Source organism: Idiotropiscis lumnitzeri, chromosome 12 (assembly GCF_059441095.1).
Source record: "Idiotropiscis lumnitzeri isolate Australia: NSW breed Sydney's pygmy pipehorse chromosome 12, RoL_Ilum_1.0, whole genome shotgun sequence".
Classification (NCBI taxonomy): domain Eukaryota; kingdom Metazoa; phylum Chordata; class Actinopteri; order Syngnathiformes; family Syngnathidae; genus Idiotropiscis; species Idiotropiscis lumnitzeri.
In genome coordinates, this window is record NC_142402.1 from 3,676,047 (window position 1) to 3,701,117 (window position 25,071).

The 25,071-nt window shown below is 43.3% G+C and overlaps 18 non-coding genes across 18 annotated transcripts; all 18 read right to left on the bottom strand.

Moving 5' to 3' along the window:
- Positions 1–460: 460 nt before the first annotated feature.
- trnal-caa (transfer RNA leucine (anticodon CAA)) lies at positions 461–572 on the bottom strand. Its single transcript has 2 exons — positions 535–572; positions 461–506 (listed from the first exon to the last, which is right to left on the bottom strand). It is a non-coding gene; the product is annotated as a tRNA-Leu (tRNA).
- A 671-nt stretch (positions 573–1,243) lies between these two features.
- trnal-uaa (transfer RNA leucine (anticodon UAA)) lies at positions 1,244–1,356 on the bottom strand. Its single transcript has 2 exons — positions 1,319–1,356; positions 1,244–1,289 (listed from the first exon to the last, which is right to left on the bottom strand). It is a non-coding gene; the product is annotated as a tRNA-Leu (tRNA).
- A 671-nt stretch (positions 1,357–2,027) lies between these two features.
- Positions 2,028–2,140, bottom strand: trnal-uaa (transfer RNA leucine (anticodon UAA)). The gene is made up of 2 exons: positions 2,103–2,140; positions 2,028–2,073 (listed from the first exon to the last, which is right to left on the bottom strand). It is a non-coding gene; the product is annotated as a tRNA-Leu (tRNA).
- A 1,456-nt stretch (positions 2,141–3,596) lies between these two features.
- Positions 3,597–3,708, bottom strand: trnal-caa (transfer RNA leucine (anticodon CAA)). The gene is made up of 2 exons: positions 3,671–3,708; positions 3,597–3,642 (listed from the first exon to the last, which is right to left on the bottom strand). It is a non-coding gene; the product is annotated as a tRNA-Leu (tRNA).
- A 2,240-nt stretch (positions 3,709–5,948) lies between these two features.
- trnal-caa (transfer RNA leucine (anticodon CAA)) lies at positions 5,949–6,060 on the bottom strand. The gene is made up of 2 exons: positions 6,023–6,060; positions 5,949–5,994 (listed from the first exon to the last, which is right to left on the bottom strand). It is a non-coding gene; the product is annotated as a tRNA-Leu (tRNA).
- A 671-nt stretch (positions 6,061–6,731) lies between these two features.
- trnal-uaa (transfer RNA leucine (anticodon UAA)) lies at positions 6,732–6,844 on the bottom strand. Its single transcript has 2 exons — positions 6,807–6,844; positions 6,732–6,777 (listed from the first exon to the last, which is right to left on the bottom strand). It is a non-coding gene; the product is annotated as a tRNA-Leu (tRNA).
- Positions 6,845–9,084: 2,240 nt separating this feature from the next.
- Positions 9,085–9,197, bottom strand: trnal-uaa (transfer RNA leucine (anticodon UAA)). Its single transcript has 2 exons — positions 9,160–9,197; positions 9,085–9,130 (listed from the first exon to the last, which is right to left on the bottom strand). It is a non-coding gene; the product is annotated as a tRNA-Leu (tRNA).
- Positions 9,198–10,653: 1,456 nt separating this feature from the next.
- Positions 10,654–10,765, bottom strand: trnal-caa (transfer RNA leucine (anticodon CAA)). The gene is made up of 2 exons: positions 10,728–10,765; positions 10,654–10,699 (listed from the first exon to the last, which is right to left on the bottom strand). It is a non-coding gene; the product is annotated as a tRNA-Leu (tRNA).
- Positions 10,766–13,005: 2,240 nt separating this feature from the next.
- On the bottom strand, positions 13,006–13,117 carry trnal-caa (transfer RNA leucine (anticodon CAA)). The gene is made up of 2 exons: positions 13,080–13,117; positions 13,006–13,051 (listed from the first exon to the last, which is right to left on the bottom strand). It is a non-coding gene; the product is annotated as a tRNA-Leu (tRNA).
- A 671-nt stretch (positions 13,118–13,788) lies between these two features.
- Positions 13,789–13,901, bottom strand: trnal-uaa (transfer RNA leucine (anticodon UAA)). The gene is made up of 2 exons: positions 13,864–13,901; positions 13,789–13,834 (listed from the first exon to the last, which is right to left on the bottom strand). It is a non-coding gene; the product is annotated as a tRNA-Leu (tRNA).
- A 2,241-nt stretch (positions 13,902–16,142) lies between these two features.
- Positions 16,143–16,254, bottom strand: trnal-caa (transfer RNA leucine (anticodon CAA)). The gene is made up of 2 exons: positions 16,217–16,254; positions 16,143–16,188 (listed from the first exon to the last, which is right to left on the bottom strand). It is a non-coding gene; the product is annotated as a tRNA-Leu (tRNA).
- A 671-nt stretch (positions 16,255–16,925) lies between these two features.
- On the bottom strand, positions 16,926–17,038 carry trnal-uaa (transfer RNA leucine (anticodon UAA)). Its single transcript has 2 exons — positions 17,001–17,038; positions 16,926–16,971 (listed from the first exon to the last, which is right to left on the bottom strand). It is a non-coding gene; the product is annotated as a tRNA-Leu (tRNA).
- Positions 17,039–18,494: 1,456 nt separating this feature from the next.
- trnal-uaa (transfer RNA leucine (anticodon UAA)) lies at positions 18,495–18,607 on the bottom strand. The gene is made up of 2 exons: positions 18,570–18,607; positions 18,495–18,540 (listed from the first exon to the last, which is right to left on the bottom strand). It is a non-coding gene; the product is annotated as a tRNA-Leu (tRNA).
- Positions 18,608–19,279: 672 nt separating this feature from the next.
- On the bottom strand, positions 19,280–19,391 carry trnal-caa (transfer RNA leucine (anticodon CAA)). Its single transcript has 2 exons — positions 19,354–19,391; positions 19,280–19,325 (listed from the first exon to the last, which is right to left on the bottom strand). It is a non-coding gene; the product is annotated as a tRNA-Leu (tRNA).
- A 671-nt stretch (positions 19,392–20,062) lies between these two features.
- Positions 20,063–20,175, bottom strand: trnal-uaa (transfer RNA leucine (anticodon UAA)). The gene is made up of 2 exons: positions 20,138–20,175; positions 20,063–20,108 (listed from the first exon to the last, which is right to left on the bottom strand). It is a non-coding gene; the product is annotated as a tRNA-Leu (tRNA).
- A 672-nt stretch (positions 20,176–20,847) lies between these two features.
- trnal-caa (transfer RNA leucine (anticodon CAA)) lies at positions 20,848–20,959 on the bottom strand. The gene is made up of 2 exons: positions 20,922–20,959; positions 20,848–20,893 (listed from the first exon to the last, which is right to left on the bottom strand). It is a non-coding gene; the product is annotated as a tRNA-Leu (tRNA).
- A 1,456-nt stretch (positions 20,960–22,415) lies between these two features.
- trnal-caa (transfer RNA leucine (anticodon CAA)) lies at positions 22,416–22,527 on the bottom strand. Its single transcript has 2 exons — positions 22,490–22,527; positions 22,416–22,461 (listed from the first exon to the last, which is right to left on the bottom strand). It is a non-coding gene; the product is annotated as a tRNA-Leu (tRNA).
- Positions 22,528–23,984: 1,457 nt separating this feature from the next.
- On the bottom strand, positions 23,985–24,097 carry trnal-uaa (transfer RNA leucine (anticodon UAA)). The gene is made up of 2 exons: positions 24,060–24,097; positions 23,985–24,030 (listed from the first exon to the last, which is right to left on the bottom strand). It is a non-coding gene; the product is annotated as a tRNA-Leu (tRNA).
- Positions 24,098–25,071: the final 974 nt, after the last annotated feature.

Here is a 25,071-nt window from a genome sequence, read left to right on the forward strand (position 1 = left end):
GTTGGATTGAAAGCTAAAAGACGGCGCAATGCCAAACACTCGAATTTTATATATTTTGTACTTGTTATTATGGTACACAAACATGGAACTGATCAATATTGAAGAAACTGTCGCACAGCCAACACAGTACCCAAAACATCACATGAAAGAACTTGTCCGGAGTGGGATTAGAACCCACGGGTCGATTCAAAGACCAGAAGGCCTAACCGCTCAGAGGAAGGGGATCGTCCTAAGTCCAGCGACTTAGACCACTCGACCATCCTGCCACTCAATTTGGGATGGTCTTCATTGTTGGTTGAATATACAAATTATACTACGGCAAACTGCCAAATTGATGTATCTTCTATATTTTGTCTTTTTTTTCTATGGTCCACAGTGCGACTCAAACCTTCCACTGAGTTGTCCTCAAAAAGCCATCCCAACAGCCAAGATGATCCCCTTAAATTCAAACAATAGTATTTGTCAGGAGTGGGACTTGAACCCACGCCTCCATTTGGAGACCAGAAGCCTCCATTTACCATTGGAAGATTACACCTTGAGTCTGGCGCCTTAGACCGCTCGGCCATCCTGACAAGATGTTGATGAGCCTCGTTACATGTGGGTGGTTTAAAAATGTACCACAGAGTACTGAAGGACTTGCATTTTGTATAAATTATCCTTGTGACGATAGACCAATCTTGAGCCCAGAAGCCCCAATTCACCATGGAAAGAATTACACCTTGTGACTGGGGCCTGAGCCAACTCAGCCGTCCTGACAGTTTTTGGTTTAATGTCTTAACTGTTTGTTGGATTGAAAGCTAGAAGACGGCGCAATGCCAAGCACTCGAATTTTATATATTTTGTACTTGTTATTATGGTACACAAACATGGAACTGATCAATATTGAAGAAACTGTCGCACAGCCAACACAGTACCCAAAACATCACATGAAAGAACTTGTCCGGAGTGGGATTTTAACCCACGGGTCCATTCAAAGACCAGAAGGCCTAATTCCTCAGAGAAAAGAGTACGTCTTGAGTCTGGCGACTTAGACCACTCGGGAAACCTGGCAGTCAATGGGAGTTGGTCTTTATTGTTGGTTGAATATACAAATTATACTTCGGCAAACTGCCAAATAGATGTATCTTCTATATTTTGTCTTTTTTTCTATGGTCCACAGTGCGACTCAAACCTTCCACTGAGTTGTCCCCAAAAAGCCATCCCAACAGCCAAGATGATCCCCTGAAATTCAAACTAAAGTATTTGTCAGGAGTGGGACTTGAACCCACGCCTCCATCTGGAGACCAGAAGCCCCAATTTAATATTGGAAGATTAACACCTTAAGTCTGGCGCCTTAGACCGCTCGGCCATCCTGACAAGGTGTTGATTATGCTCTTCACATGTGGGTGGTTTACAAATGTACCACGGAGTATTGAAGGACTTGCACTTTATATAAATTATCCTCGTGACAGTCGTCCAATCTTGAGCCCAGAAGCCCCAATTCACCATGGAAAGAATTACACCTTGTGACTGGGGCCTGAGCCAACTCAACCGTCCTGACAGTTTTTGGTTTAATGTCTTAACTGTTTGTTGGATTGAAAGCTAAAAGACGGCGCAATGCCAAACACTCGAATTTGATATATTTTGTACTTGTTATTGTGGTACACAAACATGGAACTGATCAATATTGAAGAAACTGTCGCACAGCCAACACAGTACCCAAAACATCACATGAAAGAACTTGTTCGGAGTGGGATTTGAACCCACGGGTCCATTCAAAGACCAGAAGGCCTAATTCCTCAGAGAAAAGAGTACGTCTTGAATCTGGCGACTTAGACCACTCGGGAAACCTGGCAGTCAATGGAAGTTGGTCTTTATTGTTGGTTGAATATACAAATTATACTTCGGCAAACTGCCAAATAGATGTATCTTCTATATTTTGTCTTTTTTTCTATGGTCCACAGTGCGACTCAAACCTTCCACTGAGTTGTCCCCAAAAAGCCATCCCAACAGCAAAGATGATCCCCTGAAATTCAAACTAAAGTATTTGTCAGGAGTGGGACTTGAACCCACGCCTCCATCTGGAGACCAGAAGCCCCAATTTAATGTTGGAAGATTAACACCTTAAGTCTGGCGCCTTAGACCGCTCGGCCATCCTGACAAGGTGTTGATTATGCTCTTCACATGTGGGTGGTTTAAAAATGGACCACGGAGTATTGAAGGACTTGCACTTTATATAAATTATCCTCGTGACAGTCGTCCAATCTTGAGCCCAGAAGCCCCAATTCACCATGGAAAGAATTACACCTTGTGACTGGGGCCTGAGCCAACTCAACCGTCCTGACAGTTTTTGGTTTAATGTCTTAACTGTTTGTTGGATTGAAAGCTAAAAGACGGCGCAATGCCAAACACTCGAATTTTATATATTTTGTACTTGTTATTATGGTACACAAACATGGAACTGATCAATATTGAAGAAACTGTCGCACAGCCAACACAGTACCCAAAACATCACATGAAAGAACTTGTCCGGAGTGGGATTTGAACCCACGGGTCCATTCAAAGACCAGAAGGCCTAATTCCTCAGAGAAAAGAGTACGTCTTGAGTCTGGCGACTTAGACCACTCGGGAAACCTGGCAGTCAATGGGAGTTGGTCTTTATTGTTGGTTGAATATACAAATTATACTTCGGCAAACTGCCAAATAGATGTATCTTCTACATTTTGTCTTTTTTTCTATGGTCCACAGTGCGACTCAAACCTTCCACTGAGTTGTCCCGAAAAAGCCATCCCAACAGCCAAGATGATCCCCTGAAATTCAAACTAAAGTATTTGTCAGGAGTGGGACTTGAACCCACACCTCCATCTGGAGACCAGAAGCCCCAATTTAATATTGGAAGATTAACACCTTAAGTCTGGCGCCTTAGACCGCTTGGCCATCCAGACAAGGTGTTGATTATGCTCTTCACATGTGGGTGGTTTAAAAATGTACCACGGAGTATTGAAGGACTTGCACTGCATATAAATTATTCTCGTGACAGTCGTCCAATCTTGAGCCCAGAAGCCCCAATTCACCATGGAAAGAATTACACCTTGTGACTGGGGCCTGAGCCAACTCAACCGTCCTGACAGTTTTTGGTTTAATGTCTTAACTGTTTGTTGGATTGAAAGCTAAAAGACGGCGCAATGCCAAACACTCGAATTTTATATATTTTGTACTTGTTATTATGGTACACAAACATGGAACTGATCAATATTGAAGAAACTGTCGCACAGCCAACACAGTACCCAAAACATCACATGAAAGAACTTGTCCGGAGTGGGATTTGAACCCACGGGTCCATTCAAAGACCAGAAGGCCTAACCGCTCTGAGGAAGGGGATCGTCCTAAGTCCAGCGACTTAGACCACTCGACCATCCTGCCACTCAACTTGGGATGGTCTTCATTGTTGGTTGAATATACAAATTATACTACGGCAAACTGCCAAATTGATGTATCTTCTATATTTTGTCTTTTTTTTCTATGGTCCACAGTGCGACTCAAACCTTCCACTGAGTTGTCCCCAAAAAGCCATCCCAACAGCCAAGATGATCCCCTTAAATTCAAACAATAGTATTTGTCAGGAGTGGGACTTGAACCCACGCCTCCATTTGGAGACCAGAAGCCTCCATTTACCATTGGAAGATTACACCTTGAGTCTGGCGCCTTAGACCGCTCGGCCATCCTGACAAGATGTTGATGAGCCTCGTTACATGTGGGTGGTTTAAAAATGTACCACAGAGTACTGAAGGACTTGCATTTTGTATAAATTATCCTTGTGACGATAGACCAATCTTGAGCCCAGAAGCCCCAATTCACCATGGAAAGAATTACACCTTGTGACTGGGGCCTGAGCCAACTCAGCCGTCCTGACAGTTTTTGGTTTAATGTCTTAACTGTTTGTTGGATTGAAAGCTAGAAGACGGCGCAATGCCAAGCACTCGAATTTTATATATTTTGTACTTCTTATTATGGTACACAAACATGGAACTGATCAATATTGAAGAAACTGTCGCACAGCCAACACAGTACCCAAAACATCACATGAAAGAACTTGTTCGGAGTGGGATTTGAACCCACGGGTCCATTCAAAGACCAGAAGGCCTAATTCCTCAGAGAAAAGAGTACGTCTTGAGTCTGGCGACTTAGACCACTCGGTAAACCTGGCAGTCAATGGGAGTTGGTCTTTATTGTTGGTTGAATATACAAATTATACTTCGGCAAACTGCCAAATAGATGTATCTTCTATATTTTGTCTTTTTTTCTATGGTCCACAGTGCTACTCAAACCTTCCACTGAGTTGTCCCCAAAAAGCCATCCCAACAGCCAAGATGATCCCCTGAAATTGAAACTAAAGTATTTGTCGGGAGTGGGACTTGAACCCACGCCTCCATCTGGAGACCAGAAGCCCCAATTTAATATTGGAAGATAAACACCTTAAGTCTGGCGCCTTAGAGCGCTCGGCCATCCTGACAAGGTGTTGATTATGCTCTTCACATGTGGGTGGTTTAAAAATGTACCACGGAGTATTGAAGGACTTGCACTTTATATAAATTATCCTCATGACAGTCGTCCAATCTTGAGCCCAGAAGCCCCAATTCACCATGGAAAGAATTACACCTTGTGACTGGGGCCTGAGCCAACTCAACCGTCCTGTCAGTTTTTGGTTTAATGTCTTAACTGTTTGTTGGATTGAAAGCTAAAAGACGGCGCAATGCCAAACACTCGAATTTTATATATTTTGTACTTGTTATTATGGTACACAAACATGGAACTGATCAATATTGAAGAAACTGTCGCACAGCCAACACAGTACCCAAAACATCACATGAAAGAACTTGTCTGGAGTGGGATTTGAACCCACGGGTCCATTCAAAGACCAGAAGGCCTAATTCCTCAGAGAAAAGAGTACGTCTTGAGTCTGGCGACTTAGACCACTCGGGAAACCTGGCAGTCAATGGGAGTTGGTCTTTATTGTTGGTTGAATATACAAATTATACTTCGGCAAACTGCCAAATAGATGTATCTTCTATATTTTGTCTTTTTTTCTATGGTCCACAGTGCGACTCAAACCTTCCACTGAGTTGTCCCGAAAAAGCCATCCCAACAGCCAAGATGATCCCCTGAAATTCAAACTAAAGTATTTGTCAGGAGTGGGACTTGAACCCACACCTCCATCTGGAGACCAGAAGCCCCAATTTAATATTGGAAGATTAACACCTTAAGTCTGGCGCCTTAGACCGCTTGGCCATCCAGACAAGGTGTTGATTATGCTCTTCACATGTGGGTGGTTTAAAAATGTACCACGGAGTATTGAAGGACTTGCACTGCATATAAATTATTCTCGTGACAGTCGTCCAATCTTGAGCCCAGAAGCCCCAATTCACCATGGAAAGAATTACACCTTGTGACTGGGGCCTGAGCCAACTCAACCGTCCTGACAGTTTTTGGTTTAATGTCTTAACTGTTTGTTGGATTGAAAGCTAAAAGACGGCGCAATGCCAAACACTCGAATTTTATATATTTTGTACTTGTTATTATGGTACACAAACATGGAACTGATCAATATTGAAGAAACTGTCGCACAGCCAACACAGTACCCAAAACATCACATGAAAGAACTTGTCCGGAGTGGGATTTGAACCCACGGGTCCATTCAAAGACCAGAAGGCCTAACCGCTCAGAGGAAGGGGATCGTCCTAAGTCCAGCGACTTAGACCACTCGACCATCCTGCCAGTCAATTTGGGATGGTCTTCATTGTTGGTTGAATATACAAATTATACTACGGCAAACTGCCAAATTGATGTATCTTCTATATTTTGTCTTTTTTTTCTATGGTCCACAGTGCGACTCAAACCTTCCACTGAGTTGTCCCCAAAAAGCCATCCCAACAGCCAAGATGATCCCCTTAAATTCAAACAATAGTATTTGTCAGGAGTGGGACTTGAACCCACGCCTCCATTTGGAGACCAGAAGCCTCCATTTACCATTGGAAGATTACACCTTGAGTCTGGCGCCTTAGACCGCTCGGCCATCCTGACAAGATGTTGATGAGCCTCGTTACATGTGGGTGGTTTAAAAATGTACCACAGAGTACTGAAGGACTTGCATTTTGTATAAATTATCCTTGTGACGATAGACCAATCTTGAGCCCAGAAGCCCCAATTCACCATGGAAAGAATTACACCTTGTGACTGGGGCCTGAGCCAACTCAGCCGTCCTGACAGTTTTTGGTTTAATGTCTTAACTGTTTGTTGGATTGAAAGCTAGAAGACGCCGCAATGCCAAGCACTCGAATTTTATATATTTTGTACTTGTTATTATGGTACACAAACATGGAACTGATCAATATTGAAGAAACTGTCGCACAGCCAACACAGTACCCAAAACATCACATGAAAGAACTTGTCCGGAGTGGGATTTGAACCCACGGGTCCATTCAAAGACCAGAAGGCCTAATTCCTCAGAGAAAAGAGTACGTCTTGAGTCTGGCGACTTAGACCACTCGGGAAACCTGGCAGTCAATGGGAGTTGGTCTTTATTGTTGGTTGAATATACAAATTATACTTCGGCAAACTGCCAAATAGATGTATCTTCTATATTTTGTCTTTTTTTCTATGGTCCACAGTGCGACTCAAACCTTCCACTGAGTTGTCCCCAAAAAGCCATCCCAACAGCCAAGATGATCCCCTGAAATTCAAACTAAAGTATTTGTCAGGAGTGGGACTTGAACCCACGCCTCCATCTGGAGACCAGAAGCCCCAATTTAATATTGGAAGATTAACACCTTAAGTCTGGCGCCTTAGACCGCTCGGCCATCCTGACAAGGTGTTGATTACGCTCTTCACATGTGGGTGGTTTAAAAATGTACCACGGAGTATTGAAGGACTTGCACTTTATATAAATTATCCTCGTGACAGTCGTCCAATCTTGAGCCCAGAAGCCCCAATTCACCATGGAAAGAATTACACCTTGTGACTGGGGCCTGAGCCAACTCAACCGTCCTGACAGTTTTTGGTTTAATGTCTTAACTGTTTGTTGGATTGAAAGCTAAAAGACGGCGCAATGCCAAACACTCGAATTTTATATATTTTGTACTTGTTATTATGGTACACAAACATGGAACTGATCAATATTGAAGAAACTGTCGCACAGCCAACACAGTACCCAAAACATCACATGAAAGAACTTGTCCGGAGTGGGATTTGAACCCACGGGTCCATTCAAAGACCAGAAGGCCTAACCGCTCAGAGGAAGGGGATCGTCCTAAGTCCAGCGACTTAGACCACTCGACCATCCTGCCAGTCAATTTGGGATGGTCTTCATTGTTGGTTGAATATACAAATTATACTACGGCAAACTGCCAAATTGATGTATCTTCTATATTTTGTCTTTTTTTTTCTATGGTCCACAGTGCGACTCAAACCTTCCACTGAGTTGTCCCCAAAAAGCCATCCCAACAGCCAAGATGATCCCCTTAAATTCAAACAATAGTATTTGTCAGGAGTGGGACTTGAACCCACGCCTCCATTTGGAGACCAGAAGCCTCCATTTACCATTGGAAGATTACACCTTGAGTCTGGCGCCTTAGACCGCTCGGCCATCCTGGCAAGATGTTGATGAGCCTCGTTACATGTGGGTGGTTTAAAAATGTACCACAGAGTACTGAAGGACTTGCATTTTGTATAAATTATCCTTGTGACGATAGACCAATCTTGAGCCCAGAAGCCCCAATTCACCATGGAAAGAATTACACCTTGTGACTGGGGCCTGAGCCAACTCAGCCGTCCTGACAGTTTTTGGTTTAATGTCTTAACTGTTTGTTGGATTGAAAGCTAGAAGACGCCGCAATGCCAAGCACTCGAATTTTATATATTTTGTACTTGTTATTATGGTACACAAACATGGAACTGATCAATATTGAAGAAACTGTCGCACAGCCAACACAGTACCCAAAACATCACATGAAAGAACTTGTCCGGAGTGGGATTTGAACCCACGGGTCCATTCAAAGACCAGAAGGCCTAATTCCTCAGAGAAAAGAGTACGTCTTGAGTCTGGCGACTTAGACCACTCGGGAAACCTGGCAGTCAATGGGAGTTGGTCTTTATTGTTGGTTGAATATACAAATTATACTTCGGCAAACTGCCAAATAGATGTATCTTCTATATTTTGTCTTTTTTTCTATGGTCCACAGTGCGACTCAAACCTTCCACTGAGTTGTCCCGAAAAAGCCATCCCAACAGCCAAGATGATCCCCTGAAATTCAAACTAAAGTATTTGTCAGGAGTGGGAATTGAACCCACACCTCCATCTGGAGACCAGAAGCCCCAATTTAATATTGGAAGATTAACACCTTAAGTCTGGCGCCTTAGACCGCTTGGCCATCCAGACAAGGTGTTGATTATGCTCTTCACATGTGGGTGGTTTAAAAATGTACCACGGAGTATTGAAGGACTTGCACTGCATATAAATTATTCTCGTGACAGTCGTCCAATCTTGAGCCCAGAAGCCCCAATTCACCATGGAAAGAATTACACCTTGTGACTGGGGCCTGAGCCAACTCAACCGTCCTGACAGTTTTTGGTTTAATGTCTTAACTGTTTGTTGGATTGAAAGCTAAAAGACGGCGCAATGCCAAACACTCGAATTTGATATATTTTGTACTTGTTATTGTGGTACACAAACATGGAACTGATCAATATTGAAGAAACTGTCGCACAGCCAACACAGTACCCAAAACATCACATGAAAGAACTTGTTCGGAGTGGGATTTGAACCCACGGGTCCATTCAAAGACCAGAAGGCCTAATTCCTCAGAGAAAAGAGTACGTCTTGAATCTGGCGACTTAGACCACTCGGGAAACCTGGCAGTCAATGGAAGTTGGTCTTTATTGTTGGTTGAATATACAAATTATACTTCGGCAAACTGCCAAATAGATGTATCTTCTATATTTTGTCTTTTTTTCTATGGTCCACAGTGCGACTCAAACCTTCCACTGAGTTGTCCCCAAAAAGCCATCCCAACAGCAAAGATGATCCCCTGAAATTCAAACTAAAGTATTTGTCAGGAGTGGGACTTGAACCCACGCCTCCATCTGGAGACCAGAAGCCCCAATTTAATGTTGGAAGATTAACACCTTAAGTCTGGCGCCTTAGACCGCTCGGCCATCCTGACAAGGTGTTGATTATGCTCTTCACATGTGGGTGGTTTAAAAATGGACCACGGAGTATTGAAGGACTTGCACTTTATATAAATTATCCTCGTGACAGTCGTCCAATCTTGAGCCCAGAAGCCCCAATTCACCATGGAAAGAATTACACCTTGTGACTGGGGCCTGAGCCAACTCAACCGTCCTGACAGTTTTTGGTTTAATGTCTTAACTGTTTGTTGGATTGAAAGCTAAAAGACGGCGCAATGCCAAACACTCGAATTTTATATATTTTGTACTTGTTATTATGGTACACAAACATGGAACTGATCAATATTGAAGAAACTGTCGCACAGCCAACACAGTACCCAAAACATCACATGAAAGAACTTGTCCGGAGTGGGATTTGAACCCACGGGTCCATTCAAAGACCAGAAGGCCTAATTCCTCAGAGAAAAGAGTACGTCTTGAGTCTGGCGACTTAGACCACTCGGGAAACCTGGCAGTCAATGGGAGTTGGTCTTTATTGTTGGTTGAATATACAAATTATACTTCGGCAAACTGCCAAATAGATGTATCTTCTACATTTTGTCTTTTTTTCTATGGTCCACAGTGCGACTCAAACCTTCCACTGAGTTGTCCCGAAAAAGCCATCCCAACAGCCAAGATGATCCCCTGAAATTCAAACTAAAGTATTTGTCAGGAGTGGGACTTGAACCCACACCTCCATCTGGAGACCAGAAGCCCCAATTTAATATTGGAAGATTAACACCTTAAGTCTGGCGCCTTAGACCGCTTGGCCATCCAGACAAGGTGTTGATTATGCTCTTCACATGTGGGTGGTTTAAAAATGTACCACGGAGTATTGAAGGACTTGCACTGCATATAAATTATTCTCGTGACAGTCGTCCAATCTTGAGCCCAGAAGCCCCAATTCACCATGGAAAGAATTACACCTTGTGACTGGGGCCTGAGCCAACTCAACCGTCCTGACAGTTTTTGGTTTAATGTCTTAACTGTTTGTTGGATTGAAAGCTAAAAGACGGCGCAATGCCAAACACTCGAATTTTATATATTTTGTACTTGTTATTATGGTACACAAACATGGAACTGATCAATATTGAAGAAACTGTCGCACAGCCAACACAGTACCCAAAACATCACATGAAAGAACTTGTCCGGAGTGGGATTTGAACCCACGGGTCCATTCAAAGACCAGAAGGCCTAACCGCTCTGAGGAAGGGGATCGTCCTAAGTCCAGCGACTTAGACCACTCGACCATCCTGCCACTCAACTTGGGATGGTCTTCATTGTTGGTTGAATATACAAATTATACTACGGCAAACTGCCAAATTGATGTATCTTCTATATTTTGTCTTTTTTTTCTATGGTCCACAGTGCGACTCAAACCTTCCACTGAGTTGTCCCCAAAAAGCCATCCCAACAGCCAAGATGATCCCCTTAAATTCAAACAATAGTATTTGTCAGGAGTGGGACTTGAACCCACGCCTCCATTTGGAGACCAGAAGCCTCCATTTACCATTGGAAGATTACACCTTGAGTCTGGCGCCTTAGACCGCTCGGCCATCCTGACAAGATGTTGATGAGCCTCGTTACATGTGGGTGGTTTAAAAATGTACCACAGAGTACTGAAGGACTTGCATTTTGTATAAATTATCCTTGTGACGATAGACCAATCTTGAGCCCAGAAGCCCCAATTCACCATGGAAAGAATTACACCTTGTGACTGGGGCCTGAGCCAACTCAGCCGTCCTGACAGTTTTTGGTTTAATGTCTTAACTGTTTGTTGGATTGAAAGCTAGAAGACGGCGCAATGCCAAGCACTCGAATTTTATATATTTTGTACTTCTTATTATGGTACACAAACATGGAACTGATCAATATTGAAGAAACTGTCGCACAGCCAACACAGTACCCAAAACATCACATGAAAGAACTTGTTCGGAGTGGGATTTGAACCCACGGGTCCATTCAAAGACCAGAAGGCCTAATTCCTCAGAGAAAAGAGTACGTCTTGAGTCTGGCGACTTAGACCACTCGGTAAACCTGGCAGTCAATGGGAGTTGGTCTTTATTGTTGGTTGAATATACAAATTATACTTCGGCAAACTGCCAAATAGATGTATCTTCTATATTTTGTCTTTTTTTCTATGGTCCACAGTGCTACTCAAACCTTCCACTGAGTTGTCCCCAAAAAGCCATCCCAACAGCCAAGATGATCCCCTGAAATTGAAACTAAAGTATTTGTCGGGAGTGGGACTTGAACCCACGCCTCCATCTGGAGACCAGAAGCCCCAATTTAATATTGGAAGATAAACACCTTAAGTCTGGCGCCTTAGAGCGCTCGGCCATCCTGACAAGGTGTTGATTATGCTCTTCACATGTGGGTGGTTTAAAAATGTACCACGGAGTATTGAAGGACTTGCACTTTATATAAATTATCCTCATGACAGTCGTCCAATCTTGAGCCCAGAAGCCCCAATTCACCATGGAAAGAATTACACCTTGTGACTGGGGCCTGAGCCAACTCAACCGTCCTGTCAGTTTTTGGTTTAATGTCTTAACTGTTTGTTGGATTGAAAGCTAAAAGACGGCGCAATGCCAAACACTCGAATTTTATATATTTTGTACTTGTTATTATGGTACACAAACATGGAACTGATCAATATTGAAGAAACTGTCGCACAGCCAACACAGTACCCAAAACATCACATGAAAGAACTTGTCTGGAGTGGGATTTGAACCCACGGGTCCATTCAAAGACCAGAAGGCCTAATTCCTCAGAGAAAAGAGTACGTCTTGAGTCTGGCGACTTAGACCACTCGGGAAACCTGGCAGTCAATGGGAGTTGGTCTTTATTGTTGGTTGAATATACAAATTATACTTCGGCAAACTGCCAAATAGATGTATCTTCTATATTTTGTCTTTTTTTCTATGGTCCACAGTGCGACTCAAACCTTCCACTGAGTTGTCCCGAAAAAGCCATCCCAACAGCCAAGATGATCCCCTGAAATTCAAACTAAAGTATTTGTCAGGAGTGGGACTTGAACCCACACCTCCATCTGGAGACCAGAAGCCCCAATTTAATATTGGAAGATTAACACCTTAAGTCTGGCGCCTTAGACCGCTTGGCCATCCAGACAAGGTGTTGATTATGCTCTTCACATGTGGGTGGTTTAAAAATGTACCACGGAGTATTGAAGGACTTGCACTGCATATAAATTATTCTCGTGACAGTCGTCCAATCTTGAGCCCAGAAGCCCCAATTCACCATGGAAAGAATTACACCTTGTGACTGGGGCCTGAGCCAACTCAACCGTCCTGACAGTTTTTGGTTTAATGTCTTAACTGTTTGTTGGATTGAAAGCTAAAAGACGGCGCAATGCCAAACACTCGAATTTTATATATTTTGTACTTGTTATTATGGTACACAAACATGGAACTGATCAATATTGAAGAAACTGTCGCACAGCCAACACAGTACCCAAAACATCACATGAAAGAACTTGTCCGGAGTGGGATTTGAACCCACGGGTCCATTCAAAGACCAGAAGGCCTAACCGCTCAGAGGAAGGGGATCGTCCTAAGTCCAGCGACTTAGACCACTCGACCATCCTGCCAGTCAATTTGGGATGGTCTTCATTGTTGGTTGAATATACAAATTATACTACGGCAAACTGCCAAATTGATGTATCTTCTATATTTTGTCTTTTTTTTCTATGGTCCACAGTGCGACTCAAACCTTCCACTGAGTTGTCCCCAAAAAGCCATCCCAACAGCCAAGATGATCCCCTTAAATTCAAACAATAGTATTTGTCAGGAGTGGGACTTGAACCCACGCCTCCATTTGGAGACCAGAAGCCTCCATTTACCATTGGAAGATTACACCTTGAGTCTGGCGCCTTAGACCGCTCGGCCATCCTGACAAGATGTTGATGAGCCTCGTTACATGTGGGTGGTTTAAAAATGTACCACAGAGTACTGAAGGACTTGCATTTTGTATAAATTATCCTTGTGACGATAGACCAATCTTGAGCCCAGAAGCCCCAATTCACCATGGAAAGAATTACACCTTGTGACTGGGGCCTGAGCCAACTCAGCCGTCCTGACAGTTTTTGGTTTAATGTCTTAACTGTTTGTTGGATTGAAAGCTAGAAGACGCCGCAATGCCAAGCACTCGAATTTTATATATTTTGTACTTGTTATTATGGTACACAAACATGGAACTGATCAATATTGAAGAAACTGTCGCACAGCCAACACAGTACCCAAAACATCACATGAAAGAACTTGTCCGGAGTGGGATTTGAACCCACGGGTCCATTCAAAGACCAGAAGGCCTAATTCCTCAGAGAAAAGAGTACGTCTTGAGTCTGGCGACTTAGACCACTCGGGAAACCTGGCAGTCAATGGGAGTTGGTCTTTATTGTTGGTTGAATATACAAATTATACTTCGGCAAACTGCCAAATAGATGTATCTTCTATATTTTGTCTTTTTTTCTATGGTCCACAGTGCGACTCAAACCTTCCACTGAGTTGTCCCCAAAAAGCCATCCCAACAGCCAAGATGATCCCCTGAAATTCAAACTAAAGTATTTGTCAGGAGTGGGACTTGAACCCACGCCTCCATCTGGAGACCAGAAGCCCCAATTTAATATTGGAAGATTAACACCTTAAGTCTGGCGCCTTAGACCGCTCGGCCATCCTGACAAGGTGTTGATTACGCTCTTCACATGTGGGTGGTTTAAAAATGTACCACGGAGTATTGAAGGACTTGCACTTTATATAAATTATCCTCGTGACAGTCGTCCAATCTTGAGCCCAGAAGCCCCAATTCACCATGGAAAGAATTACACCTTGTGACTGGGGCCTGAGCCAACTCAACCGTCCTGACAGTTTTTGGTTTAATGTCTTAACTGTTTGTTGGATTGAAAGCTAAAAGACGGCGCAATGCCAAACACTCGAATTTTATATATTTTGTACTTGTTATTATGGTACACAAACATGGAACTGATCAATATTGAAGAAACTGTCGCACAGCCAACACAGTACCCAAAACATCACATGAAAGAACTTGTCCGGAGTGGGATTTGAACCCACGGGTCCATTCAAAGACCAGAAGGCCTAACCGCTCAGAGGAAGGGGATCGTCCTAAGTCCAGCGACTTAGACCACTCGACCATCCTGCCAGTCAATTTGGGATGGTCTTCATTGTTGGTTGAATATACAAATTATACTACGGCAAACTGCCAAATTGATGTATCTTCTATATTTTGTCTTTTTTTTTCTATGGTCCACAGTGCGACTCAAACCTTCCACTGAGTTGTCCCCAAAAAGCCATCCCAACAGCCAAGATGATCCCCTTAAATTCAAACAATAGTATTTGTCAGGAGTGGGACTTGAACCCACGCCTCCATTTGGAGACCAGAAGCCTCCATTTACCATTGGAAGATTACACCTTGAGTCTGGCGCCTTAGACCGCTCGGCCATCCTGGCAAGATGTTGATGAGCCTCGTTACATGTGGGTGGTTTAAAAATGTACCACAGAGTACTGAAGGACTTGCATTTTGTATAAATTATCCTTGTGACGATAGACCAATCTTGAGCCCAGAAGCCCCAATTCACCATGGAAAGAATTACACCTTGTGACTGGGGCCTGAGCCAACTCAGCCGTCCTGACAGTTTTTGGTTTAATGTCTTAACTGTTTGTTGGATTGAAAGCTAGAAGACGCCGCAATGCCAAGCACTCGAATTTTATATATTTTGTACTTGTTATTATGGTACACAAACATGGAACTGATCAATATTGAAGAAACTGTCGCACAGCCAACACAGTACCCAAAACATCACATGAAAGAACTTGTCCGGAGTGGGATTTGAACCCACGGGTCCATTCAAAGACCAGAAGGCCTAATTCCTCAGAGAAAAGAGTACGTCTTGAGTCTGGCGACTTAGACCACTCGGGAAACCTGGCAGTCAATGGGAGTTGGTCTTTATTGTTGGTTGAATATACAAATTATACTTCGGCAAACTGCCAAATAGATGTATCTTCTATATTTTGTCTTTTTTTCTATGGTCCACAGTGCGACTCAAACCTTCCACTGAGTTGTCCCGAAAAAGCCATCCCAACAGCCAAGATGATCCCCTGAAATTCAAACTAAAGTATTTGTCAGGAGTGGGAATTGAACCCACACCTCCATCTGGAGACCAGAAGCCCCAATTTAATATTGGAAGATTAACACCTTAAGTCTGGCGCCTTAGACCGCTTGGCCATCCAGACAAGGTGTTGATTATGCTCTTCACATGTGGGTGGTTTAAAAATGTACCACGGAGTATTGAAGGACTTGCACTGCATATAAATTATTCTCGTGACAGTCGTCCAATCTTGAGCCCAGAAGCCCCAATTCACCATGGAAAGAATTACACCTTGTGACTGGGGCCTGAGCCAACTCAACCGTCCTGACAGTTTTTGGTTTAATGTCTTAACTGTTTGTTGGATTGAAAGCTAAAAGACGGCGCAATGCCAAACACTCGAATTTTATATATTTTGTACTTGTTATTATGGTACACAAACATGGAACTGATCAATATTGAAGAAACTGTCGCACAGCCAACACAGTACCCAAAACATCACATGAAAGAACTTGTCCGGAGTGGGATTTGAACCCACGGGTCCATTCAAAGACCAGAAGGCCTAACCGCTCAGAGGAAGGGGATCGTCCTAAGTCCAGCGACTTAGACCACTCGACCATCCTGCCAGTCAATTTGGGATGGTCTTCATTGTTGGTTGAATATACAAATTATACTACGGCAAACTGCCAAATTGATGTATCTTCTATATTTTGTCTTTTTTTTCTATGGTCCACAGTGCGACTCAAACCTTCCACTGAGTTGTCCCCAAAAAGCCATCCCAACAGCCAAGATGATCCCCTTAAATTCAAACAATAGTATTTGTCAGGAGTGGGACTTGAACCCACGCCTCCATTTGGAGACCAGAAGCCTCCATTTACCATTGGAAGATTACACCTTGAGTCTGGCGCCTTAGACCGCTCGGCCATCCTGACAAGATGTTGATGAGCCTCGTTACATGTGGGTGGTTTAAAAATGTACCACAGAGTACTGAAGGACTTGCATTTTGTATAAATTATCCTTGTGACGATAGACCAATCTTGAGCCCAGAAGCCCCAATTCACCATGGAAAGAATTACACCTTGTGACTGGGGCCTGAGCCAACTCAGCCGTCCTGACAGTTTTTGGTTTAATGTCTTAACTGTTTGTTGGATTGAAAGCTAGAAGACGCCGCAATGCCAAGCACTCGAATTTTATATATTTTGTACTTGTTATTATGGTACACAAACATGGAACTGATCAATATTGAAGAAACTGTCGCACAGCCAACACAGTACCCAAAACATCACATGAAAGAACTTGTCCGGAGTGGGATTTGAACCCACGGGTCCATTCAAAGACCAGAAGGCCTAATTCCTCAGAGAAAAGAGTACGTCTTGAGTCTGGCGACTTAGACCACTCGGGAAACCTGGCAGTCAATGGGAGTTGGTCTTTATTGTTGGTTGAATATACAAATTATACTTCGGCAAACTGCCAAATAGATGTATCTTCTATATTTTGTCTTTTTTTCTATGGTCCACAGTGCGACTCAAACCTTCCACTGAGTTGTCCCCAAAAAGCCATCCCAACAGCCAAGATGATCCCCTGAAATTCAAACTAAAGTATTTGTCAGGAGTGGGACTTGAACCCACGCCTCCATCTGGAGACCAGAAGCCCCAATTTAATATTGGAAGATTAACACCTTAAGTCTGGCGCCTTAGACCGCTCGGCCATCCTGACAAGGTGTTGATTACGCTCTTCACATGTGGGTGGTTTAAAAATGTACCACGGAGTATTGAAGGACTTGCACTTTATATAAATTATCCTCGTGACAGTCGTCCAATCTTGAGCCCAGAAGCCCCAATTCACCATGGAAAGAATTACACCTTGTGACTGGGGCCTGAGCCAACTCAACCGTCCTGACAGTTTTTGGTTTAATGTCTTAACTGTTTGTTGGATTGAAAGCTAAAAGACGGCGCAATGCCAAACACTCGAATTTTATATATTTTGTACTTGTTATTATGGTACACAAACATGGAACTGATCAATATTGAAGAAACTGTCGCACAGCCAACACAGTACCCAAAACATCACATGAAAGAACTTGTCCGGAGTGGGATTTGAACCCACGGGTCCATTCAAAGACCAGAAGGCCTAACCGCTCAGAGGAAGGGGATCGTCCTAAGTCCAGCGACTTAGACCACTCGACCATCCTGCCAGTCAATTTGGGATGGTCTTCATTGTTGGTTGAATATACAAATTATACTACGGCAAACTGCCAAATTGATGTATCTTCTATATTTTGTCTTTTTTTTTCTATGGTCCACAGTGCGACTCAAACCTTCCACTGAGTTGTCCCCAAAAAGCCATCCCAACAGCCAAGATGATCCCCTTAAATTCAAACAATAGTATTTGTCAGGAGTGGGACTTGAACCCACGCCTCCATTTGGAGACCAGAAGCCTCCATTTACCATTGGAAGATTACACCTTGAGTCTGGCGCCTTAGACCGCTCGGCCATCCTGGCAAGATGTTGATGAGCCTCGTTACATGTGGGTGGTTTAAAAATGTACCACAGAGTACTGAAGGACTTGCATTTTGTATAAATTATCCTTGTGACGATAGACCAATCTTGAGCCCAGAAGCCCCAATTCACCATGGAAAGAATTACACCTTGTGACTGGGGCCTGAGCCAACTCAGCCGTCCTGACAGTTTTTGGTTTAATGTCTTAACTGTTTGTTGGATTGAAAGCTAGAAGACGCCGCAATGCCAAGCACTCGAATTTTATATATTTTGTACTTGTTATTATGGTACACAAACATGGAACTGATCAATATTGAAGAAACTGTCGCACAGCCAACACAGTACCCAAAACATCACATGAAAGAACTTGTCCGGAGTGGGATTTGAACCCACGGGTCCATTCAAAGACCAGAAGGCCTAATTCCTCAGAGAAAAGAGTACGTCTTGAGTCTGGCGACTTAGACCACTCGGGAAACCTGGCAGTCAATGGGAGTTGGTCTTTATTGTTGGTTGAATATACAAATTATACTTCGGCAAACTGCCAAATAGATGTATCTTCTATATTTTGTCTTTTTTTCTATGGTCCACAGTGCGACTCAAACCTTCCACTGAGTTGTCCCCAAAAAGCCATCCCAACAGCCAAGATGATCCCCTGAAATTCAAACTAAAGTATTTGTCAGGAGTGGGACTTGAACCCACGCCTCCATCTGGAGACCAGAAGCCCCAATTTAATATTGGAAGATTAACACCTTAAGTCTGGCGCCTTAGACCGCTCGGCCATCCTGACAAGGTGTTGATTACGCTCTTCACATGTGGGTGGTTTAAAAATGTACCACGGAGTATTGAAGGACTTGCACTTTATATAAATTATCCTCGTGACAGTCGTCCAATCTTGAGCCCAGAAGCCCCAATTCACCATGGAAAGAATTACACCTTGTGACTGGGGCCTGAGCCAACTCAACCGTCCTGACAGTTTTTGGTTTAATGTCTTAACTGTTTGTTGGATTGAAAGCTAAAAGACGGCGCAATGCCAAACACTCGAATTTTATATATTTTGTACTTGTTATTATGGTACACAAACATGGAACTGATCAATATTGAAGAAACTGTCGCACAGCCAACACAGTACCCAAAACATCACATGAAAGAACTTGTCCGGAGTGGGATTTGAACCCACGGGTCCATTCAAAGACCAGAAGGCCTAACCGCTCAGAGGAAGGGGATCGTCCTAAGTCCAGCGACTTAGACCACTCGACCATCCTGCCACTCAATTTGGGATGGTCTTCATTGTTGGTTGAATATACAAATTATACTACGGCAAACTGCCAAATTGATGTATCTTCTATATTTTGTCTTTTTTTTCTATGGTCCACAGTGCGACTCAAACCTTCCACTGAGTTGTCCCCAAAAAGCCATCCCAACAGCCAAGATGATCCCCTTAAATTCAAACAATAGTATTTGTCAGGAGTGGGACTTGAACCCACGCCTCCATTTGGAGACCAGAGGCCTCCATTTACCATTGGAAGATTACACCTTGAGTCTGGCGCCTTAGACCGCTCGGCCATCCTGACAAGATGTTGATGAGCCTCGTTACATGTGGGTGGTTTAAAAATGTACCACAGAGTACTGAAGGACTTGCATTTTGTATAAATTATCCTTGTGACGATAGACCAATCTTGAGCCCAGAAGCCCCAATTCACCATGGAAAGAATTACACCTTGTGACTGGGGCCTGAGCCAACTCAGCCGTCCTGACAGTTTTTGGTTTAATGTCTTAACTGTTTGTTGGATTGAAAGCTAGAAGACGGCGCAATGCCAAGCACTCGAATTTTATATATTTTGTACTTGTTATTATGGTACACAAACATGGAACTGATCAATATTGAAGAAACTGTCGCACAGCCAACACAGTACCCAAAACATCACATGAAAGAACTTGTTCGGAGTGGGATTTGAACCCACGGGTCCATTCAAAGACCAGAAGGCCTAATTCCTCAGAGAAAAGAGTACGTCTTGAGTCTGGCGACTTAGACCACTCGGGAAACCTGGCAGTCAATGGGAGTTGGTCTTTATTGTTGGTTGAATATACAAATTATACTTCGGCAAACTGCCAAATAGATGTATCTTCTATATTTTGTCTTTTTTTCTATGGTCCACAGTGCGACTCAAACCTTCCACTGAGTTGTCCCCAAAAAGCCATCCCAACAGCCAAGATGATCCCCTGAAATTCAAACTAAAGTATTTGTCAGGAGTGGGACTTGAACCCACACCTCCATCTGGAGACCAGAAGCCCCAATTTAATATTGGAAGATTAACACCTTAAGTCTGGCGCCTTAGACCGCTCGGCCATCCTGACAAGGTGTTGATTATGCTCTTCACATGTGGGTGGTTTAAAAATGTACCACGGAGTATTGAAGGACTTGCACTTTATATAAATTATCCTTGTGACAGTCGTCCAATCTTGAGCCCAGAAGCCCCAATTCACCATGGAAAGAATTACACCTTGTGACTGGGGCCTGAGCCAACTCAACCGTCCTGACAGTTTTTGGTTTAATGTCTTAACTGTTTGTTGGATTGAAAGCTAAAAGACGGCGCAATGCCAAACACTCGAATTTTATATATTTCGTACTTGTTATTATGGTACACAAACATGGAACTGATCAATATTGAAGAAACTGTCGCACAGCCAACACAGTACCCAAAACATCACATGAAAGAACTTGTCCGGAGTGGGATTTGAACCCACGGGTCCATTCAAAGACCAGAAGGCCTAACCGCTCAGTGGAAGGGGATCGTCCTAAGTCCAGCGACTTAGACCACTCGACCATCCTGCCACTCAATTTGGGATGGTCTTCATTGTTGGTTGAATATACAAATTATACTACGGCAAACTGCCAAATTGATGTATCTTCTATATTTTGTCTTTTTTTTCTATGGTCCACAGTGCGACTCAAACCTTCCACTGAGTTGTCCCCAAAAAGCCATCCCAACAGCCAAGATGATCCCCTTAAATTCAAACAATAGTATTTGTCAGGAGTGGGACTTGAACCCACGCCTCCATTTGGAGACCAGAAGCCTCCATTTACCATTGGAAGATTACACCTTGAGTCTGGCGCCTTAGACCGCTCGGCCATCCTGACAAGATGTGGATGAGCCTCGTTACATGTGGGTGGTTTAAAAATGTACCACAGAGTACTGAAGGACTTGCATTTTGTATAAATTATCCTTGTGACGATAGACCAATCTTGAGCCCAGAAGCCCCAATTCACCATGGAAAGAATTACACCTTGTGACTGGGGCCTGAGCCAACTCAGCCGTCCTGACAGTTTTTGGTTTAATGTCTTAACTGTTTGTTGGATTGAAAGCTAGAAGACGGCGCAATGCCAAGCACTCGAATTTTATATATTTTGTACTTGTTATTATGGTACACAAACATGGAACTGATCAATATTGAAGAAACTGTCGCACAGCCAACACAGTACCCAAAACATCACATGAAAGAACTTGTCCGGAGTGGGATTTGAACCCACGGGTCCATTCAAAGACCAGAAGGCCTAATTCCTCAGAGATAAGAGTACAACTTGAGTCTGGCGACTTAGACCACTCGGGAAACCTGGCAGTCAATGGGAGTTGGTCTTTATTGTTGGTTGAATATACAAATTATACTTCGGCAAACTGCCAAATAGATGTATCTTCTATATTTTGTCTTTTTTTCTATGGTCCACAGTGCGACTCAAACCTTCCACTGAGTTGTCCCCAAAAAGCCATCCCAACAGCCAAGATGATCCCCTGAAATTCAAACTAAAGTATTTGTCAGGAGTGGGACTTGAACCCACGCCTCCATCTGGAGACCAGAAGCCCCAATTTAATATAGGAAGATTAACACCTTAAGTCTGGCGCCTTAGACCGCTCGGCCATCCTGAGAAGGTGTTGATTATGCTCTTCACATGTGGGTGGTTTAAAAATGGACCACGGAGTATTGAAGGACTTGCACTTTATATAAATTATCCTCGTGACAGTCGTCCAATCTTGAGCCCAGAAGCCCCAATTCACCATGGAAAGAATTACACCTTGTGACTGGGGCCTGAGCCAACTCAACCGTCCTGACAGTTTTTGGTTTAATGTCTTAACTGTTTGTTGGATTGAAAGCTAAAAGACGGCGCAATGCCAAACACTCGAATTTTATATATTTTGTACTTGTTATTATGGTACACAAACATGGAACTGATCAATATTGAAGAAACTGTCGCACAGCCAACACAGTACCTAAAACATCACATGAAAGAACTTGTCCGGAGTGGGATTTGAACCCACGGGTCCATTCAAAGACCAGAAGGCCTAACCGCTCAGAGGAAGGGGATCGTCCTAAGTCCAGCGACTTAGACCACTCGACCATCCTGCCACTCAATTTGGGATGGTCTTCATTGTTGGTTGAATATACAAATTATACTACGGCAAACTGCCAAATTGATGTATCTTCTATATTTTGTCTTTTTTTTCTATGGTCCACAGTGCGACTCAAACCTTCCACTGAGTTGTCCCCAAAAAGCCATCCCAACAGCCAAGATGATCCCCTTAAATTCAAACAATAGTATTTGTCAGGAGTGGGACTTGAACCCACGCCTCCATTTGGAGACAAGAAGCCTCCATTTACCATTGGAAGATTACACCTTGAGTCTGGCGCCTTAGACCACTCGGCCATCCTGACAAGATGTCGATGAGCCTCGTTACATGTGGGTGGTTTAAAAATGTACCACAGAGTACTGAAGGACTTGCATTTTGTATAAATTATCCTTGTGACGATAGACCAATCTTGAGCCCAGAAGCCCATATTCATCATGGAAACAATTACACCTTGTGACTGGGGCCTGAGCCAACTCAGACGTCCTGACGGTTTTTGGTTAAATATCTTTACTGTTTGTTGGATTGAAACCTAAAAGGGGGTACAATGCCAAGCACTTTTTTTCAAATATATTTTATCCTTGTTACTGTGGTACACAAACGTGGAACTGATCAATCTTGAAGAAACTGTCACACAGCCAACTCAGTTCCCAAAACATCAAATGAGCGAACTTGTCCGGAGTGGGATTTGAACCCATGGTTCCATTTGGAGACCTGAAGGCTTAATTCCTCAGAAAAAGGGATGCGTACTAAGTCTGCCACCTTAGACCACACGACCAGGGTTACATTAAATTTGGGATGGTCTTCATTGTGGGTTGAATATACAAATGATCCTACGACAAACTGCCAAATAGATGCATCTTCTATATTTTTTCATTTTTTTCTATGGTCCACAGTGCGACTCAAACCTTCCACTGAGTTGTCCCCAAAAAACCTTCCAAACAGCCAAGATGATCCCCTTAAATTCAAACAAAAGAATTTGTCAGGACTGGGATTTGAACCCACGCCTCCATCCGGAGACCAGAAGCCCCAATTTAATATTGGAAGATTAATGCCTTGAGTCTGGCGCCTTAGACCGCTCGGCCATCCTGACAAGGTGTTGATTGTCCTCTTCACATGTGGGTGGTTTAAAAATGTACCACGGAGTATTGAAGGATTTGCACTTTATATAAATTATCCTCGTGACAGTCGTCCAATCTTGAGCCCAGAAGCCCAAATTCACCATGGAAAGAATTACACCTTGTGACTGGGGCCTGAGCAAACTCAGCCGTCCTGACAGTTTTTGGTTTAATGTCTTAACTGTTTGTTGGATTGAAAGCTAAACGACGGCGCAATGCCAAGCACTTGAATTTGATATATTTTGTACTTGTTATGATGGTACACAAACATGGAACTGATCAATATTGAAGAAACTGTCGCACAGCCAACACAGTACCCAAAACATCACATGAAAGAATTTGTTCGGAGTGGGATTTGAACCCACGGGTCCATTCAAAGACCAGAAGGCCTAATTCCTCAGAGAAGAGAGTACGTCTTGAGTCTGGCGACTTAGACCACTCGGGAAACCTGGCAGTCAATGGGAGTTGGTCTTTATTGTTGGTTGAATATACAAATTATACTTCGGCAAACTGCCAAATAGATGTATCTTCTATATTTTGTCTTTTTTTCTATGGTCCACAGTGCGACTCAAACCTTCCACTGAGTTGTCCCCAAAAAGCCATCCCAACAGCCAAGAAGATCCCCTGAAATTCAAACTGAAGTATTTGTCAGGAGTGGGACTTGAACCCACGCCTCCATCTGGAGACCAGAAGCCACAATTTAATATTGGAAGATTAACACCTTAAGTCTGGCGCCTTAGACCGCTCGGCCATCCTGACAAGGTGTTGATTATGCTCTTCACATGTGGGTGGTTTAAAAATGTACCACGGAGTATTGAAGGACTTGCACTTTATATAAATTATCCTCGTGACAGTCGTCCAATCTTGAGCCCAGAAGCCCCAATTCACCATGGAAAGAATTACACCTTGTGACTGGGGCCTGAGCCAACTCAACCGTCCTGACGGTTTTTGGTTAAATGTCTTCACTGTTTGTTGGATTGAAACCTAAAAGGGGGTGCAATGCCAAGCACTTTCTTTCAAATATATTTTGTCCTTGTTACTGTGGTACACAAACGTGGAACTGATCAATCTTGAAGAAACTGTCACACAGCCAACTCAGTTCCCAAAACATCACATGAACGAACTTGTCCGGAGTGGGATTTGAACCCATGGTTCCATTCGGAGACCAGAAGGCCTAATTCCTCAGAATAAGGGATGCGTACTAAGTCTGCCACCTTAGACCACACGACCATGCTTACATTCAATCTGGGATGGTCTTCATTGTGGGTTGAATATACAAATTATCCTACGACAAACTGCCAAATAGATGCATCTTCTATATTTTTTCATTTTTTTCTATGGTCCACAGTGCGACTCAAACCTTCCACTGAGTTGTCCCCAAAAAACCTTCCAAACAGCCAAGATGAACCCCTTAAATTCAAACAAAAGAATTTGTCAGGAGTGGGATTTGAACCCACGCCTCCACCCGGAGACCAGAAGCCCCAATTTACTATTGGAAGATGAACGCCTTGAGTCTGGCGGCTCAGACCGCTCGGCCATCCTGACAAGGTGTTGATTGTCCTCTTCACATGTGGGTGGTTTAAAAATGTACCACAGAGTATTGAAGGATTTGCACTTTATATAAATTATCCTCGTGACAGTCGTCCAATCTTGAGCCCAGAAGCCCAAATTCACCATGGAAAGAATTACACCTTGTGACTGGGGCCTGAGCCAACTCAACCGTCCTGACAGTT